This window comes from Tamandua tetradactyla, chromosome 12 (genome assembly GCF_023851605.1).
Source record: "Tamandua tetradactyla isolate mTamTet1 chromosome 12, mTamTet1.pri, whole genome shotgun sequence".
Taxonomy (NCBI): domain Eukaryota; kingdom Metazoa; phylum Chordata; class Mammalia; order Pilosa; family Myrmecophagidae; genus Tamandua; species Tamandua tetradactyla.
The window spans coordinates 19,163,812-19,184,135 of NC_135338.1; the positions used below are offsets into that span (position 1 = coordinate 19,163,812).

Here is a 20,324-nt window from a genome sequence, read left to right on the forward strand (position 1 = left end):
GTATGGGCTCAGACAAGACAGCAGCTGACCACCCTGATCTCCTCTTGTGACCATGGGTCTCTCACCTATTTTCAGGAGTCATTTCCCAGGCTGCAGTGACTCAGGAAACTTCAACGTCCACAACCCCTGGAGCGACAGTCACATTCACCTGTGGCTCCAGTGATGGGGCTGTCACCTCCAATCACTATGTTGCCTGGATCCAACATAAACCTCACCAGTCTCCCTGGGGTCTGATTGGGCGCATCAGTAATCTGGCCCCTGGGGTCCCTGCCCGATTCTCTGGCTCCTTAATTGAGGACAAAGCTGCCCTCACCCTCACAGGGGTCCAGCTGGAGGATGAAGCTAAGTATTACTGTGCCCTGTGGTACAGTGACCATTGCCACAGTGACAGATGTCAGTGGGGAAGTGAGACATAAACCCCCTGACTCAGCCTCAGCATCTTGCTCCCATTATCCTCCAGTTTTTTTCTTAAGGGGTTGAAAGCAGACAGCTTGTGCTCCATGGTCCCCCAAAAGGCATTAACCAGATTTATTCAAAACTTAGAAAATTTCATTTTTAACTTAGCATTGTATGATAAGAATGTGATCTCAAAAAATAATAGATGAACTTATCAGTCATTGCAAAAGAAATGGGCAACAGTGACAAGAGAAAAAGTATATGATATATATGTAGATATGTTGCTTATGTGTGCATGTTTATCAGCTGTATTTGTTGCTAGAGAGGGTATTACATTCACTGCCCAGTGCTAAACACAGTGTTTAGTATGAGTATCACTAGAGTTATTCTTTCCAAAACTAGCTCTGTCCAGAATAGTTTTTTATTATTTGTCACTAGAGAGGGTATTAAAGATATTTGCACACCAATATTCATAGCAGTATTAGTCACAATTTCCAAAAGGGGGAGGCATCTCAAGTGCCCATCAACTGAGGAAAGGATAAAGCAAATATGGCATATACACACAATGGAATGTTATTCAGCGATAAGAAGGAATGAAGTTCTTATAAATGTGACAAAACAGAAGTGAACCTTGAAGATATCATGCTGAATAAAATCTTGAAGCTATCATGTTGAACCTTGAAAATATGGTGATAACACAAAGAGACAAAGATTGCATGATCTCACAGATAGAAGATAATTAGAATGACCAAACTCACAGAGTCAGCAACTGGAATATAGGTTAGCAGGGGTCAAGTTAGGGGTAGGAAATGGGGAGTGATGCTTACGTGGTATAGAATTTGTTTGGGGTGATTGAACAATTTTGGTAAAGGATGGTATCATGGGAACACGGCATTGTGACTATAATTAACACAAATGTAATATATTTGGATGTGCTTAAAAGGGGAAATTTTAAGTTGTATGTATGTTACTAGGGAAAAAAACATAGGACTGCATAAAACAAACAGTGACCCCTAATCTAACCTATGAAATATGGTTAATAGTACCATAATAATAACATTCTTTCATCAGTTTTAGCAAAGATATTTATTAATGGGAAGTGTTAATAATAGGGGGATATATGGGAACTCTGTATTTTCTGTGTGATTTCCTGTAAACCTACAACTTCTCTAATTAAAAAATAAAATAAGCTTAAGGTACTGAAAGTGATAACTTCTCACTTTCAAGTCAACTCAACAAAGTGTGAGTAGAGGGAAAGGAAGAAAAATATACAAATAAAAAATTGTATGCTTTTCCAGAATAATTTGGCAATTTGAGCAAGCATACAAAAAATTTTGGATTTCCAACTTGAGATATTATACTGATGAAACTCCCCTCAAATAAAAAGAACAAGATGTCAGTTCTATAAAATTTATGAATGACTTCATTGACTTTCATTAATATTGGTAGGATTCACTTTGTTTTAATTACAGAAAACAAATATTCTCGAATTTTACCCTTTGGAAACAAAACTACTGAAAAGTTTAAAAAGAATTGTGCTTTTCTCTCAAGTTGAGGTGACTCTAGAATGCCTAGAACTATCAATGAGATTGTAGTCTTCACTGAGAAGTAAGGAAAATTGAGCAAAACGTGTTTGTGTGGGGGTGAGTGGGCTAGGTGTATGCCTGTGCTTTAGGGGAAATAAGAAACTTAAAAGACATGAAGATGTAAAATAGTGTGCAGTGTGTAGGGATTGAGAATCTGTGGCTCAGTCTCAATGCTCTTTGTCAAAATGTAGGAGGCCCAGAGTTTTAAAGAAAACCTGTGGTTTTCTTAACTTCAAGAAAATATAAGGGGGGACCATGGTAGCTCAGCAGGCAGAGTTCTCACCAGCCATGCCAGAGACCCAGGTTTGTTTCCCTGTGCCTGCCCATGTAAAAAATAAACAAAAATAAGTACACAGCCTAACCTTCTGTAATTTTGAGGGACAAGTAAAGCAACTTGGTTGCAAGCAGGATCCTTTACATCCAGTCAATAACCAGATTGGAAGAGCTGTGGGAGCACCTTCCCTGGGCTTGGAGCCCAAGGCCCACTGAATCACTGGCTGGAGGAGGGAGGTGCCTGGGCTCCACTGGGAACTGTCCCTGAGGTCTCTCCACCTGCTCTGGGAAAAACGTGTCAGCCTCCTTGAAAGGTTGCTTTCAGGGCCTGCAGTTAACTAAAGAAAGAATCCAGCCCTAGGGATGAAGCACAGCTGTCTGCTCCACATGCTGGGCCTTGCTGATGTCTCCATAAGCTCTTGTGCCCCCTTTCTCCCCGTGCTCACAGCCTCATCCACCTGGGGAAATGTTCATTTTCTCTAAACTCTTCACGTTCAGCAATGGTGCTGTCAGTTTGGCATCAGAGTCTAAGATCTTTCCACTTTTCCAAGAGAGTTTGGAAATGAGTCTTTCCTTAGACTGAAGCCCCTCCAGGTCTTGAACTTCCTGGCCCAAATCCTGGGCCTGCTGGAACAGAGCACCAGAAGGTGGGGCTGGGGCTAGGGTGAGTGGGGCTGGGGGTGAGGCAAGAGTGGCCAGGGGCAGAGCAGAGGGGCCAGGGGCAGGGCACAAGAGGCCAGGGGTGGTAAAAGTGAGGCCCCAGAAGAGCTTTAAGGGTGTTGACAGGTTCCTAGATTGCAAGTAGAAAGTGATTAACAGTTTTGAACATTCATCAGAAACAGTTGCTTCTTTTTGGGGGTCCTTTCCTTACAATCTACTTAAGGTTTGGGGACAAGTGATTTTTCTTAAAAAGAGTGCATGTTTCATCAAAAAGTGAGACTAAGGAATTCCTGTGAATGAGCCTGTAGGTCCAGGCTTGTGGTGGCAGCTGGATGGCCTCACAAGCACTGTGGTATTGGGGTTCAGTGATGAGGAGCTTAGACTGTGCAGCTCTTCCAACTCCACTGTCTTCATGCTAATTCCATTTTGGCCTTAGAGCCTACTCAGTCTTCTTATTGATTTTTCATGAGCACATCTTCCAAGGTTTCTAAGCTGTTCTAACAAGCAGTTTAGTCATTTTTGCATTTCTTAAAATTTTACAAATTTAATGCATAAACACTTAGAAAAATAGAAAAAATAAATTATGTTAACTTCCAGCAATATCTATACTTCCTTTAATTTTAAATTTTAATAAAGAAACATATATACTCATTCAAAAAGTATAAAAGTTGTAAAAGCCCTGTGCTGGTTTGAAAGGACTTATGTATCCTATAAAAGCCATGTTTTAATCCTAAGCAACCTTTTGGGAGCAATGGTGTTTTCTAATCCCTATTCAGTGCTGTATGATGGAAACTGGATTAGGTTATCTCCGTGGAGATGTGACTCAATCAAGTGTGGGTATTAAACTTGATTAGATGGAGATATATCTTTGCCCATTCTGTGTGGTCTTGATTTGTTTACTGGAAACCTATAAAAGAGGTATTTTGGAGAAAGCTTCAGAACAACATAGCCACAGGAAACAGAGTCCACCAGCCAGAGACCTTTGGAGATAAAGAATGAAAATGCCTCCTGGGGAGATTCATGAAACAAGACATCTGGAGAGGATGCTAACAGATGATGCCAGGTTCACCATGTGCCTTTTCAGATCAGAGAGAAACCCTCAACTTCATGGGCCTTCTTGAATCAAGGTATCTCTCCCTGGGTGCCTTAGATTGGACATTTCTATAGACTTGTTTTAACTGGGATATTTTCTTGGCCTTAGAACTGCAATCTAGCAACTAATTAAATCCTCCCTTTAAAAACCATTCCATTTCTGCTATATTGCATTCCAGCAGCTAGCAAAACAGATTTTGGTACCAGAAAGGGGAACTGCCATTTGCAAAAATACAACATGTTGGAATGGCTTTTCAAATTGATAAAGAGAAGATTTTAGAGGAATTGTGAGAAGATTGATAGAGAAGGGCTAGAATGCTTTGAAGAGACTATTGGTAGAAATGTGGACTCTAAACACACTTCTGACAGGGTCTTGACAGACATGAGGCGTATGTTATGCAGACAGGAAGGAAGGTGATCCTTGCTTTAAAATGGCAGATAATCTGGCAAAGTTGTCTAGTGATTTTTGCTGGAAGACAGATTTCAAAAGCCATGAACTTGGATATTTAGCTGAAAAGATTTCCAAATTAAATGTGGAAAGTGCAGCCTGGCTTCTCCTCATAATTTATAATGAAGTGTGACAGAAGAGAAATAAGCTGAGAATTGAACTCTTGGGTATAAAGAAACCAGACATTGATGCTCTGGAAAATTCTGGGCTTTCAGAAATGGAGATCCCAAAGGATAGTGGCCCACATGAGGATTTAGCCAAATCTGGAACCAGTCCGTCATTTCAAAGAAAGCCAGGATTGGACCTGGAGTTATCCAGGAAGGATTTGTGGAAAATCCTTATGTCTGATGGGCATGATCTGAGCTTGAGGCTAGTGAATAGAAAAACAAGAGTGTTGTGGGACCTGTATAAACAGAACCACTGCCAGTTAGGAATGAGAGGGACAGAGAAGGGACACATTGGAAGAAAACTAACTTCAGAGGCAAAGTCATAGAGGCTGGGTTCTGAAGTCAAGAAACCTCAGGCCAGGAGAGTGGACCCACCCAAGCATGTGGAGAGGATGTTTGCCCTGAAGGCAGAGGATGGGCCTTCAACCTCTTGCAGTGGAAGGGTCATGCTGCCTCAGGCCTTGGAGAGGGTGAAGCACACTCCTTGGAGGTTGTGGAGAGCCTGGCTGACTCCATGTGGAGGGGTTGAGCCTGTGCCCCAGAGGTGGCACAGAGCTGGGGTGCAGCCACAATTCTTGGAGAGGATGGAGCTAAGCAAACGGTGGTCTCCCCAATGTCCTCCAATTTCAAGTTCAGAGAGAGAGAGTAGCAGGCCACTGCAAAGGCCATTGGAAAGGATGGATGCTTTCTAAAGTCCTGAAGATAAATGACTCTCAGACTTTGAAATCTAATAGACCCCTGTGTTTCTTCCAGTGCCTCCCTATGGAAATGGGCATATGATCCCATGAATTGTATGTTGGCAGCAAATAACATGTTTTGAGTTTCACAGGCCTAGAGTCAGTGAAGAAATTTTGCCTTAGAACAGACTATGCCTTTAACAGACTTTGAGGAGACTTTGTATTGGTTTTAACCTTGTATTGTATTTGTATTGTTACTGAAATGGTTTAAGGTTCTCTGATATTATTATGGAATGAATGTATTTTATATATGGAAAAAATGTCTTTTTTAGGGTCCAGAGGATGGAATGTGCTGGTTTGGAAAAATTCGTGTACCTTAGAAAAGCCATGTTTTAGTTCTAATCAACCTTGTGTGAGCAATGGTTTGCTTTAGTTCATATTCTGTACTGTATGATGGAAATGTGATTAGGTTCTTTCCATGGAGATGTGACTCAATCAAGTGTGGGTATTAAACATAATTAGATGGAGATGTGACCCCACCCATTCTATGTGGGTCTTGATTCATTTACTGGAATCCTATAAAAGAAGAAGTATTTTGAAGAAAGCTTCAGAATGACATAGTAATGAGAAGCAGAGAGTCCACCAGCCAGTGTCCTTTGGAGATTTGGAGAGAATAAGAGGCTTGGAGAGGAAGCTAGCAGATGATGCCATGTTCACTATGTACCTTTCCAGATGAGAGAGAAGCACTGATCGTGTTTGCCATGTGCCCTTCCACTTGAGAGTGAAATCCTGAACTTCATTGGCTTTCTTGAACCAAGGTATTTTTCTCTGGATGCCTTAGATTGGACATTTCTACAGACTTGTTTTAATTGAGAATTTTTCTTGGCCTTAGAACTGTTACCTAGCAACTTACTAAATTCCCATTTTAAAAACCCATTCCATTTCTGGTATATCACATTCCAGCAGCTAGCAAATTGGAACAAGCTGTATATAATGCAGAGCAGCATCCAGTTCCAATCTCCCCAACACTGAGTCAACCCCAAAGCAACAACTTTCATCTTTTAAATGTTTCATCTGTTATTTAACTTTGCATTTCTGTAACCTGCCTCTAATACTACTTTTTAAATTTAATTCTTATCTATTGCTTCCCTACTAGAAGATAACGAGTTGGGTGTATTACAACCTGGCACATACTCCTTTTCCAAACTTCCTAATCAAGTAATAGCAAATGTTTTGTTATATCAATTTTCAGGGTTCATTTTGACAAATATTCACAGCTGAGCTTGTAATGTATTAAGATTACATCTACTTTTTATATGCCTTTGTGTTTTCCCTTGACTATGTAGTCTTGATTTGTTTGCTAAATTTTCTATGTACTTATCACTAATCCACCCTCCACATTTGATAGTTCTTTTTTTCTTTCTCTCTCTCTCTCTCTCTCTCTCTCTCTCGTTCTTTCACCCTGTTTCCTGCTTTCTTTTCTTTTTATTTCTTTCCTGGAGGCCAGGGACACATTATGACTTTTCTGGGTCCTGAGGTCTTCTTTTATTTTAGCTTGACCCTTTCTCTCTCTCTTTATCTATATAATTTATATCTATATCTATATCTATAGATATAGATATATAGATAACAACTGCATTGGTTTAAAGATAAATATAATCTAGGTTGGCTTTTCATTGGTGTATAACCACTGCTATCATATTTATTTTTTCTGTCTGTTTTTAAAAGAAATCAAAATGAAAATATTTTTCTGGGCCCCTTAGAGCATATGGCCCCAGGCAGGGTGCCTACTGTGTCCAGGATAAGATGATTTGGTTGGAGGCCTCCGTCACTCCTGCAGCTCCCTTTCTCTCACTGTATATTCTCTAGTCCATGAGATGTCCCTTTCCTTTCCTCCTGACAATTCCATTTGTTGAGTCTCATATATTGAATTTCAGATTGTTGGGATCCCATATTTTCTTCCTTGTACTACTCTCTCATTTTGATAGTTCAGAAGGTTTATGATTCATCTGCATTCTTCCTTCCAAAGGAAGAATGTCCTCATGTCTCTTCTATTCATTTAAATTCATCTCTTTACTGCTGTTTTACTGGAGATATGGAAAACAACTTAAGTAAAGGTCCATGTCCATTTTTGGATGATTAGTGAAATGTACCTCACAAATTTTCTATACACATTTTATGCACCAATTTTAATCTAGTTTCCTAGAACCCTTAGAGCAAAGTAAGTATTGTGTTTGTGTGTGTGTGCACATGTGTGTGTGCACATGTGTGTGTGCTCATATGTGTGTGTGGTACACAAGTTAAGAGGGCATGAGTGCTAGACTCAGATACTTACTTCTTAATTTCATTTTATTAATAATATTTATGTAATCACAAATTTAATCTACTTTCTCTCCCCCATCATATCTTATAAATTATTTATTAGTTTTAAAAGGCACTCTTTCTTTCACACCTTTACATTAAGTCTATCTAAGAGCAAGTTCTTCCAGGAGTGAACAGAGTCTACCTTGACTAAAATTTTAAAATATTTTTCTAAAATAGAGCAGTACCTCTTTCATCTTTTTACGGCATCTCACCTATACATGTTAGGAAAAACTAAATCTTAATAACTAAAAATTTAAAAAAATATAAAATGTAGCATCGCTCTCCTAGATGTAAGGTTATGAAAATAAATCTATAATCATTTCAACTTCTATTACCCCATTACTTTTTAATATTATTATCAGATAAGTCTTCACATAAGTCCACTTATGTCTGTATTCCAAACAAATAAAATCAGCATTGTTGAGTGTCAATTATTCAAATTGTTTGCTCATTCTTGACGGTCTTGGGTACAAGAGACAGAAAATCATCTGAAGCTAAGTGAAACCCAAAAGGTAATTTATTTTTTTGAATACCCAGAATTTCCAAGAGTTACTCAGCTCCACTTATAGCTGGATCAAAGGGAGGGGTCAAATAATGTTTTCAGGGTTCTAGTGTTACTACTTACCTATATCTACATCAATCTATAGAACACAAAATGTTTTGTTTTATTAAAAATGTTATCATGATGTTAACAATAATATTCAAATAAATATCAAATCAAGGGAATTTAATATAGCACTCCTTGGGGGCTAAAAAGTTTACTGAAAGAATGGAACATTTTGCAAGTTTTCTTTTGGAATTTCTTTCTGGATTAGAACTACAAAGGAGATCATTCTGATAATTTTATAATTACAGGGGGCTCACTGATTCTAATATCATAGGTTTTTTCTCACAGAAACCCTATATATTTAGGATTCCCCAACTTTATTAGCTACAATGAGGTATTGTGGTATGCCTCATTCAATAAGAAATGAAAATGTTAAACACTTGCTTCCCTAAAATCCTTGCAGCAAGAGCATAATCAAATGGACCATACCCCACTAATCAGATTCAGACTTGGTAGCAGGAAATCAGTGACTTGAAGGGGTAGGGACTGGGGACCTTCCCATTGCATTCCTAGGGCAGCAGTGTCAGCAGGGCTTAGAGTGGTATCCAGTGTCCAGGGATAAAGGTATCAGAGGTGCAAGCTGTGAAGGCTTTTGCTTGGTGGTGGCTGCAAGGAGGACTTCATAAGATAAGTTTTGCACATCCAAGGGGTTGTGAACAGCAAGTCCAGCTATGTTTCATGGAACCTGGCTCTCCCATCTCTTCTGGAAATTTTGCAGTGTACCCAATATCATTATCCTAAATTTCTTTACCATAAAGTCAATCTGGATCTGTTTCTGTTGCTTGCTTTTAAGACCCATGAACTATCAGCCTTCTCCTCTTCTGTGTTTTCTCTCCTTTAGTTCTGTACCTGTTAAATCTTGTATTTCTCCCTTTACCTCTGCTACTTGAATTTTCTGGTATTGGCTGGAAGGAAAGAGTCTAGGAGAAGAGGATGTGTGGCTACACTGAGCCTGGGCAGCAAAGAACCCTGCTTGAGGTCCATTATAAATCAGGTCAACTGAGGGTTAACTGCAAGGACTAGCTGTCAGCAGGAGATGTACACTAGTCCTCCCACTTTTATAGCTGTGGAACTAGGGGGTGCCCAGTTTAATACCAACAAAGCAGAATCAGGAGGGCAGAGGAACAGCAGGAATGGGTGATTTCAGAAAAAGCTTTCCTAGAGCACAGAGTGTTCATTGTCTTGTCTCTGGGAGAAGAATGGAGGTCCAGCCAGTCCCTTAGGGCTCCCTCCCCACTCCCAGCCCTGGGTCAGCCTCTCCTTCTACTAAGAAGGAAGTGGAGGAGGTGATGGCACAGACTCTTAGAAGGAAGACAGATGCCTGTTGCAGAGCAGCTTGTGAATGGAAATGCCCAGCTCTGGGGAGGAGGAAGGCAGGGGATCAGTGAGGAGGGGGTACAAAGATCCTCCCCCTCACCTCTGCAGTTCCAGAGCAGCCACCAATCCAAGCTGCTGAGAAGGAATAAGGGTGCAGGGAAAGGTAGTGGAGCCATGCCTAAGGAATGAGGGGGTCTCCCTGAATCTGCCTTCTTTCAGAGAAAGTCAGCCCCTCCCCACCCATCACCACCTCCAGCTGACACAAGCATAAAAAAAATTGTGTCGGTCGGTCCCCTCCCCACGGCAAAACGGCTGCTGCTCCTCAGCGCGGCGACAGGGGTATCCCCTCAGCCGCCGCCGCAGCTGCTGCCGGCCAAGCTCCGCCGGACCCGCGGCCCACGACCACAATGCAGTTTATGTTGCTTTTTAGTCGTCAGGGAAAGCTTCGACTGCAGAAATGGTATGTCCCACTGTCAGACAAAGAAAAGAAAAAGATCACAAGGGAACTTGTTCAAACTGTTTTAGCAAGTAAACCTAAAATGTGCAGCTTTCTTGTGTGGCGAGATCTGAAGATTGTTTACAAAAGATACGCTAGTCTGTATTTTTGCTGTGCTATTGAGGATCAGGACAATGAACTAATTACCCTGGAAATAATTCATCGTTATGTGGAATTACTTGACAAGTATTTTGGCAGTGTGTGTGAACTTGATATCATATTTAATTTTGAGAAGGCTTACTTTATTTTGGATGAGTTTCTCTTGGGAGGGGAAGTTCAGGAAACACCCAAGAAAAATGTCCTCAAGGCCATTGAGCAGGCAGATCTCCTGCAGGAGGAAGCTGAAACCCCACGTAGTGTTCTTGAAGAAATTGGACTGACATAACTCTTCTCCCTTGTTGATGACTTCTTGTGGCATTTCACACACTGTAGCTGTTCACTGCCTTCATGTCCGTGTTAGCTAATGGTGTAAGATGTTTGTCAGTATTACTGTGTGCTGTGCTGCTTCATTCAGACCTACACAAAAATACTTATTTTTTTTTAAAGGGAACTTTGGTTACTCAACTGAGAAATTACAGGACTTAAATATGGCTTAGAATGATGCAGGAAAGAAAGATACCTTTTCTGGATAGTTGAAAGTTTGAATGTCAGTTTCTCTCAATCTGATTCTGTGTATATTTGAAAATGATACCACCAGGCAATGTGCATTTATTACATTACTGTATTTGACAAAGGAAACTGTTAAATTACAACATGAAACCTGGTTTTATGAAACCAAAGATTCGTGCAATATTTCAGTACATATGAGAATAAAGGGAATTGGTATGTTACATAATAAATGAAAACTGAACTCTATGTTGAGACTTTCTAAAACAAATTTATACCAAAGACACCTGTTGGAAGCTACATATCTTAAAACACAAAGGGACTACAGATTTTAAATCACTTAATTAGAATGATGCTGTTTTACACAAAAAATTATCTCCTGGGTGTTCTGAACCTGGGATGAGAAACATAATATCGACTGTTGCATCTTAGCACATTTCTTTTTAAGGCCAATGCACATTTGACTGCTTAGATGAATTCTTTGTGGTTGTAATCATTTAGACACTTAATTGCATTGTTTTGATGCCCCAAATAAAGTGGAAATGTTGATTTAGCAGGACTATGTAACAGTATCTGAACAGAAAACGTGTGGGTCTTTTCACAAAGCATTGCATAAGTTACTGTTTAAAGCACGAATATTCCTTCTGAGGTGCTTCATAAAGCCAAATTTATTTTGCTTTCCTATTGTTTCCCTCTACTTAGAACTACTGCAGACTTTATGGTTATCTTCCTTCCCTTCCATGGTACTGCCTGGCTATCAGAAGTCTTAGAGAAATAAAAAAGACACCTTTCATAGAAAAGTGAGAGTTGAATGAGGCGAAATGGCATTAGCAGGCCCTATATTTTTAAAAGCTATATAATTGTTTCAGTATCACTTTCATACATACTCGTATTTAAAAATCTCTTCATGGTTTACATTTTCACTTGTATATGCCGGGCTGGATTAAGCTTTGTTGTAATCGTGACCAATATTCAGGCCACATGATCATTGTCGTATCACATCACCAACTAGTTGTAATAAATGTTAAATGTACATCACACACACAAAAAAAATTGTGTCAAGAGATTTATTCCAAGCACTGGCCTTGCAGTTCATGAGAACCAAAGGAACACATCAGTTGTCACAGCTTAGGTCAAGCACTGAATATATACTTAGAAAACAAGAACAACTTGTGTAAATTCTCAACACAAATTAACTCAACTCAATCCCTTGTGGCAAGCAGATTGTCTTTTCTAACTTAGGAAATTCTGGAGAATTCACAGAATCAAGTTAAGGAGCAGGTACCAGTACAGTAACTGGATTGAACCTCCTATCCTATCATGTACATCAGACGTAACTGGGATTCTCTGTATTTGTTGTGATTTACCCACACTTTCTTTAGAAACCTCCAATGACACCTCATCTCTTACTTGGTTAAGTTCAAACTCCTTTGTCTGACATGCAAGACCTATCATTGGGCAAACTACTGCTTAGCACTTTCTTCCTGCAACTAACTGCATTGCACAAAACATCCACTCAGACAAAAGGCCAGCTCCTTGCTCATCCCACCCCATGATGCAGAAGACATATTCTTCACTTTATAAACTTTATTCACTTCCTCCCACAATCATGCTACTAACCCTGCCACCCCAAAGGCCTTTTTCTTCTCTTCTTCCCTAGAAGTGACAGTTATTTAAAGCCCAGTTATTTAATTTCGTGACCTTGACCAAGTCTATTGCCATCTGACCATAAGTTCATTGTTGACAGAAAGAGGGTTGCTGAAAGTTCAAAGAGGCCCACCTAGATAATTCAATGACTCCAAGTCCCATTATTCCCTGGGAGATGGCTCAGTGAGCCCAGCCCATGATCTATCCCTTCCTGCCAACTCTTCTAATACCAGTTCCGAACTCTACCAACACTGGTCATTTAATGGACCTTTTCATGCCTGGCATTATCTCCCCAGTCTGACTCTAAATTCTCTAAGGAACTTAAAAAAAACTACATTCTGACAGCACCTAATCCATCTCTGTGAGAATTACCACTTAGTATGAACTGGCCTGGCAACTGCTTCTCACATCTGTTGAATATAAACAATTTCACAGAACATTACATCTGACAAGACCAAACTATGACCAAGAGGATCAGGACAAAACAAGACTACTCCGTGATCACATCTAAATCAACATTTGAATATTGCAAAAACCAGGCATCCTCTTTCTTGGCTCATGTGAGTGACTGCTCCTCCTTTGCCAGTTACAGCTTTAGCCTCCTCTGTCTTCTCTAAACTCTCCATAGATAACATTTATTGAGTAACCCAGTGATAGAATTACCCCCACTTACTGATGATATCCAACTCAAAGCAAAACCCTACTTCTTAAATCCACTGCAAAATAACAGAGCATGTGCACTAATCCTAGAATAGGTTATTTTCTAACACTCCATGCTGACGTGCCCCACGGTTCCAAAGTGTCCATTCTCCCTCACTGCAATGAGGTCTAAAACCAACCTGCTCAACTGCAGATGTGTTCCTGGCAGCCTGTGGATAGAAGGCTTTGATATTTGACTTCTGGTAAGTACAGAGCTACTATTTTCTGTGAAAGTAGATTTAATATTTTTACACTACTGGATGGTTATTGCTTTACACATGGTGAAAACTGCCTGATTTGTGTGGCAAGTGCTGTTTGGAAAGCACACAGTAAGGAGCCTGTCTTCTATGTGTCCAGTTTACCTGAAGATTAGACTCACTGCACCACTCCCCAGAGGTCAGACTCACATCATATGGCCTCAGGAACCCACCAAGAAGAGAAAAGTCACCCCTATAAAAATGGGAAATTCTAAGACTCAGAGGTTACCTTCCAGGAGCTGGGACAAAAGCCAGACCTCAAAATGGGCAGGGAAAATTCTTCACTACATGCCTTTCATCTACTTAAGCCTCTCAACCTGCCTCATAAAGGCTGTTACAATGAAAATTAAGAATAGTAGCTATATTGATAGTATACTAGATGCCAGGGAATGTACAAATATTTTGTCTCATTCACACAACAAACCTATAGAGTTGTTAATAGTCCCATTTTACAGATGAGATAATTCAAGCTCAGAAAAGTTGCCAAAAGGTTGAGATCTGGAAAGTCAAAGATGTGAGCATTTTGACAGAAGTTCATTTATTAGTCAACAAACATTACTGAATGCCTCGTATGTGTCAGGAACTCTGATAGGTGCTGAATATGGAGCACAGACAAACATTCCTGCTTGCATGAAGTTGATTCTTCCATCAGGAGAGAGAGCAATATGTTGATAAGCTGGGCAGTATTTCAAATAGTGATATTGTAATATAAAAATGACAGTAATATATGTACCTGGTCCAGGTCTTTACTCAAATATATCATATGTAACAAGACATCTTTGAGAAACCCAGTAGTTTGAATACAGTTATATGAGACTTTTAGCTTTGATAGATTTGGTGGGATAGGATGGGATGGTGGCTGTTGAATTAAAAAATGCATTTATTTAAAGAAGCAGTCAGAAGTATTTGTGGATAAAATAAAAGAATGTTGCAAAATTGTTGACAGTATTGATAATGGATGGTAGAAACATGAGGGTCTTTTTTCTGTTGTTTCTATTTTTGTATATGTTTGAACACTCCACTGATACAATTCTTTTAAAGAAATCTGCATGTGGGAGTGGCATATAGAACATGCAAGGTGGGTTGCAAGGCCAAATAGGGAGACCAGAAAAGGGTTCACTAAGAAGGTAACATTGGAGCCAAGACCTGAAGGAGGTGGAGGAGGGAGGTATGTGGATTTCTGGGGGAGAAAGTTCTAGGCAGAAGCAGGAGCTAGTGCAGAGCGCTAAGATGTGAGTGTGCCTGACATTTTTAAGGAGCAAATCCAATTGCTGGAAATGAATCAGCAGTGAGTAAATTAATAGGAGATCACATCAGAGAGTTAAAAGGGTGGGTGGGGAGGAGAGGAAATGCATTCAAGGCCATATCCAACAAAGAATCCACATTCAAAATATATAAAGAATATTGACAAATCAGTAAGAAAAAGGCAGGCAACTCAGAAAATTAGGCACATCACAGAAAAGAAAATGGCCAATAAATGTATACAAATGTGCTGTACTTTATTAGCATCATGGACATGCAAATTACATCCACACTGCTGCACTACTACAGGAACTCAAACTCCTGTGCTGTGCAAATTGATACAAATTGTAGCATCCACTAAAACTAAATGATGCACACCCTGTAAACCACTAAGTCCATTTGTAGGTATACAGCCAACAGCAGAGCATATCTATGCTCTGCAAAAGACCAGTACAAGAATGATTAGAGCTATTACAACTATTCAGAGCATTCCCAAACTGAGAATGGTCCTGCTGGAAAAGGGACATGGAAGAGGGTTTTGGGGAGCTGGGAATATACTGTTTCTCCATTTGGATGCAAGTTAGTTAGGTGAGTTCAACTTGAGAAGGATGTGTGCATTTTCTGCATCTGCATTGGTCTAAGTGCCATGTCCAGTACCCAGAGCCTCCATGCATGCTGAGTACTAGGGTCACAGACCATGATGGATGGAGAAGATCTGCTTTCTCAACCCACAGCTTCAACCTCTACAGTTAAAGACACTGGAACCAATGTTTCCATGTTTCACCTGGTTCATGCAAGGAGGGAATCTACTCCAAAGAAGCTGGGCAAAACTATAATTAAGAAAGGAAAATACAGTACTACTCTGCATTAAACATGTTAAAAATATACCTTATTGTGTCTCACACAACAGGATATTTTTACATAATATACTGATGCCTGTTAAGTCATGGCATCACTTTGAGGCCTACCATTCTGAGTTTAAAGAAAAAGGAACATTTTTTTTTTTAGCTCAGATGCAGCTTCATTCAGTGTTTTAACATGATTACTTTACAATTAGGTATTATTGTGCTGTCCATTTTTGAGTTTTTGTATCTAGTCCTGTTGCGCAGTCTGTATCCCTCCCGCTCCAATTACCCTTTATCTTACCCTGTTGCTAACTCCTGCTGGACTCTGTTACCAATGACATATTTCAAGTTTATTCTCGAATGTCCGTTCACATCAGTGGGACCATACAGTACTTGTCCTTTAGTTTTTGGCTGGACTCACTCAGCATAATATTCTCTAGGTCCATCCATGTTATTACATGCTTCATAAGTTTATCTTGTCTTAAAGCTGCATAATATTCCATCGTATGTATATACCACAGTTTGTTTAGCCATTCTTCTGTTGATGGACATTTTGGCTGTTTCCATCTCTTTGCAATTGTAAACAACGCTGCTATAAACATCGGTGTGCAAATGTCCGTTTGTGTCTTTGCCCTCAAGTCCTTTGAGTAGATACCTAGCAATGGTATTGCTGGGTCGTATGGCAATTCTATATTCAGCTTTTTGAGGAACCGCCAAACTGCCTTCCACAGTGGTTGCACCATTTGACATTCCCACCAACAGTGGATAAGTGTGCCTCTTTCTCCACATCCTCTCCAGCACTTGTCATTTTCTGTTTTGTTGATAATGGCCATTCTGGTGGGTGTGAGATGATATATCATTGTGGTTTTGATTTGCATTTCTCTAATGGCCGCGGACATTGAGCATCTCTTCATGTGCCTCTTGGCCATTTGTATTTCCTCTTCTGAGAAGTGTCTGTTCAAGTCTTTTTCCCATTTTGTAATTGGGTTGGCTGTCTTTTTGTTGTTGAGTTGAACAATCTCTTTATATATTCTGGATACTAGACCTTTATCTGATATGTCATTTCCAAATATTATCTCCCATTGTGTAGGCTGTCTTTCTACTTTCTTGATGAAGTACTTTGATGCACAAAAGTGTTTAATTTTGAGGAGCTCCCATTTATTTATTTCTTTCTTCAGTGCTCTTGCTTTAGGTTTAAGGTCCATAAAACCACCTCCAGTTGTAAGATTCATAAGATATCTCCCTACATTTTCCTCTAACTGTTTTATGGTCTTAGACCTAATGTTTAGATCTTTGACCCATTTTGAGTTAACTTTTGTATAAGGTGTGAGATGCGGGTCTTCTTTCATTCTTTTACATATGGATATCTAGTTCTCTAGGCACCATTTATTGAAGAGACTGTTCTGTCCCAGGTGAGTTGGCTTGACTGCCTTACCAAAGATCAAATGTCCATAGATGAGAGGGTCTATATCTGAGCACTCTATTCGATTCCATTGGTCGATATATCTATCTTTATGCCAACACCATGCTGTTTTGACCACTGTGGCTTCATAATATGCCTTAAAGTCCGGCATCGCGAGACCTCCAGCTTCGTTTTTTTTCCTCAACATGTTTTTAGCAATTCGGGGCATCCTGCCCTTCCAGATAAATTTGCTTATTGGTTTTTCTAATTCTGAAAAATAAGTTGTTGGGATTTTGATTGGTATTGCATTGAATCTGTAGATCAGTTTAGGTAGGATTGACATCTTAATTATATTTAGTCTTCCAATCCATGAACACGGTATGCCCTTCCATCTATTTAGGTCTTCTGTGATTTCTTTTAGCAGTTTTTTGTAGTTTTCTTTATATAGGTTTTTTGTCTCTTTGGTTAAATTTATTCCTAGGTATTTTATTCTTTTAGTTGCAATTGTAAATGGGATTCGTTTCTTGATTTCCCCCTCAGCTTGTTCATTACTAGTGTATAGAAAAGCTACAGATTTTTGAATGTTGATCTTGTAACCTGCTACTTTGCTGTACTCATTTATTAGCTCTAGTAGTTTTGTTGTGGATTTTTCCAGGTTTTCGATGTATAGTATCATATCGTCTGCAAACAGTGATAGTTTTACTTCTTCCTTTCCAATTTTGATGCCTTGTATTTCTTTTTCTTGTCTAATTGCTTTGGCTAGAACTTCTAACACAATGTTGAATAATAGTGGTGACAGTGGACATCCTTGTCTTGTTCCTGATCTTAGGGGGAAAGTTTTCAATTTTTCCCCATTGAGGATGATATTAGCTGTGTGTTTTTCATATATTCCCTCTATCATTTTAAGGAAGTTCCCTTGTATTCCTATCTTTTGAAGTGTTTTCAACAGGAAAGGATGTTGAATCTTGTCGAATGCCTTCTCTGCATCAATTGAGATGATCATGTGATTTTTCTGCTTTGATTTGTTGATGTGGTGTATTACATTAATTGATTTTCTTATGTTGAACCATCCTTGCATACCTGGGATGAATCCTACTTGGTCATGATGTATAATTCTTTTAATGTGTTGTTGGATACGATTTGCTAGAATTTTATTGAGGATTTTTGCATCTATATTCATTTGAGAGATTGGTCTGTAGTTTTCTTTTTTTGTAATATCTTTGCCTGGTTTTGGTATGAGGGTGATGTTGGCTTCATAGAATGAATTAGGCAGTTTTCCCTCCACTTTGATTATTTTGAAGAGTTTGAGGAGAGTTGGTACTAATTCCTTCTGGAATGTTTGATAGAATTCACATGTGAAGCCGTCTGGTCCTGGACTTTTCTTTTTAGGGAACTTTTGAATGACTAATTCAATTTCTTTACTTGTGATTGGGTTGTTGAGGTCATCTATTTCTTCTTGAGTCAAAGTTGGTTGCTCATGTCTTTCTAGGAACCTGTCCATTTCATCTAAATTGTTGTATTTATTAGCGTAAAGTTGTTCATAGTATCCTGTTATTACCTCCTTTATTTCTGTGAGGTCAGTAGTTATGTCTCCTCTTCCATTTCTGATCTTATTTATTTGCATCCTCTCTGTTCTTCTTTTTGTCAATCTTGCTAAGGGCCCATCAATCTTATTGATTTTCTCATAGAACCAATTTCTGGTCTTATTGATTTTCTCTTCTGTCTCTTTAAATCTATCATTGTAGGTATCCATTGTTTTTTCCATCTTTTCTACTTTATCCTTCATTTCCATAAGCTCTGTCATTTGTTTTTTCAGTTTTTCTATTTCTTCTTTATGTTCAGCCCATGTCTTGTTCATGTCCTCCCTCAATTTATCAATTTCGTTTTTGAAGAGGTTTACCATTTCTGTTCGTATATTCAGCATTAGTTGTTTCAGCTCCTGTATCTCATTTGAACTATTGGTTTGTTCCTTTGACTGGGCCATATTTTCAATTTTCTGAGTGTGATCCGTTATCTTCTGCTGGCGTCTGGGCATTTAGTCAGATTTCCCTGAGTGTTGGACCCCACAGGTTGTAAGATTTTTCTGTGAAATCTCTGGGTTCTGTTTTTCTTATCCTGCCCAGTAGGTGGCACTCGTGGCACACGTTTGTCTATGGGATCCACCAGTAAAAGTTGCTGTGCGTCCTGTAACTCTAGAAAACTCTCACTCTGTAGGGGAGGTTTGGCAGCCGAAGCATCTTGGAAGAGTGCCAGCCAGCCCAGGGGTCTGAACGCGGGGAGGGTCGCCGGCCGCCGCAGCACATGAGAGCGCCCGACCAAATTTCCTAGTTGGCCCGGGGCGCCAAGCGTGGCGGAAGGGCGCCAGCTGTCGCAGCCCGGGAGAGTGCACTGTTCCCAGGCGGACCGGGGAGTCACGTGTTTGGAAGGGACCCCCTGGTCACCGTTCTCCGCAGTCTGGGGATTTCTGACCCAACTCTTTCAGTTGGTCCGGGGGGCCTCGTGTGGTGGGGACGCCAGCTGCCACGGCCTGAGGGGACCGCCTGCCCAATTCTGCCAGCTGGCCTGGGAAGGAGGAAGGGAGGGACTCCGGCCGCTTGCCGTCCCGCCCAGGAAAGCCCGCGTCCCTCGGTGTTCTCACCAGAGCTGGTTCTCCCAGACAGTCAGCCGTTCCAGGATGGGGTACGCTGTCCCTTTGATCTCCGTCGTGGCTCCGGGATCTGCTCTGTATTGTCTCCACTCCCCCAGTAGCTGTTCTGGAGGAGGAAAGGTGAGGGCGGCAAGGCTGTCAAGGCTGGTGGCGGAGGAGCTGGTGACAGCGGAAGAGGGCACCGTGGTGGTTGGAGAGCTGCCGGAGCAGGAGGGGGAAGAGAGGGGAGAAAGAGGGCGGGCAGGTTGGCCGCTGCGGGGAGTGGGCGCCGCGCGGCGGGCCGGCGGAGAAAGAGAGGGGAAAAGGAGGGCGGGCGGAGAAAAAAAAGGAAAAAGGAACATTTTAAATGTACACATTCTCAGATCTCTGACAGACAAAACATATTGCAGTTTTTCAAACTGAAATGAAAGTTTTAATTTCTATGAAGGCAGATATCTGCAATTAAAAGCCACATAAACTGCCGGCGGCCCTGTGCTACTGAGAGCCAGGGTGTGCATGACTCTGGCTGCGGTGTGAAGGGTGCGCACACCTGGGACCTGCCCTAGCTTTCCCATCCTGGTCGCAGATGCTGTGAGCCCCGGAGGCGTCCCACAGCTGGTGTGATGGGTGTCAGCGAGTAGAGGGAGGCATTCTTCGGTGATCACAAAAAGAGAAAATACTAGGATCCTCTTCATGGGACCAATGTGAAGATTGGGTGAGCTAATACAATGTCAACTATGCTAAGCACATAGTTTCAAAATGGAACCAGAAGCAGTTCCATTCACGAAGGAGGTGAAAGTTTCCGGAAGTTAAGTCCTGTTTCATTTCAATCCAGGAAAGGTGAAAATGGTGATCCCAATGCCTTAATAGAGACTTCCTGGACAGAGACATATCCCCAAACACCTCCAATTGTATCT

At 40.6% G+C, this 20,324-nt stretch overlaps 1 pseudogene; it reads left to right on the top strand.

Moving 5' to 3' along the window:
* Positions 1–9,896: 9,896 nt before the first annotated feature.
* Positions 9,897–11,394, top strand: LOC143651249 (AP-1 complex subunit sigma-2 pseudogene; annotated as a pseudogene).
* The last annotated feature ends 8,930 nt before the right edge of the window (positions 11,395–20,324 follow it).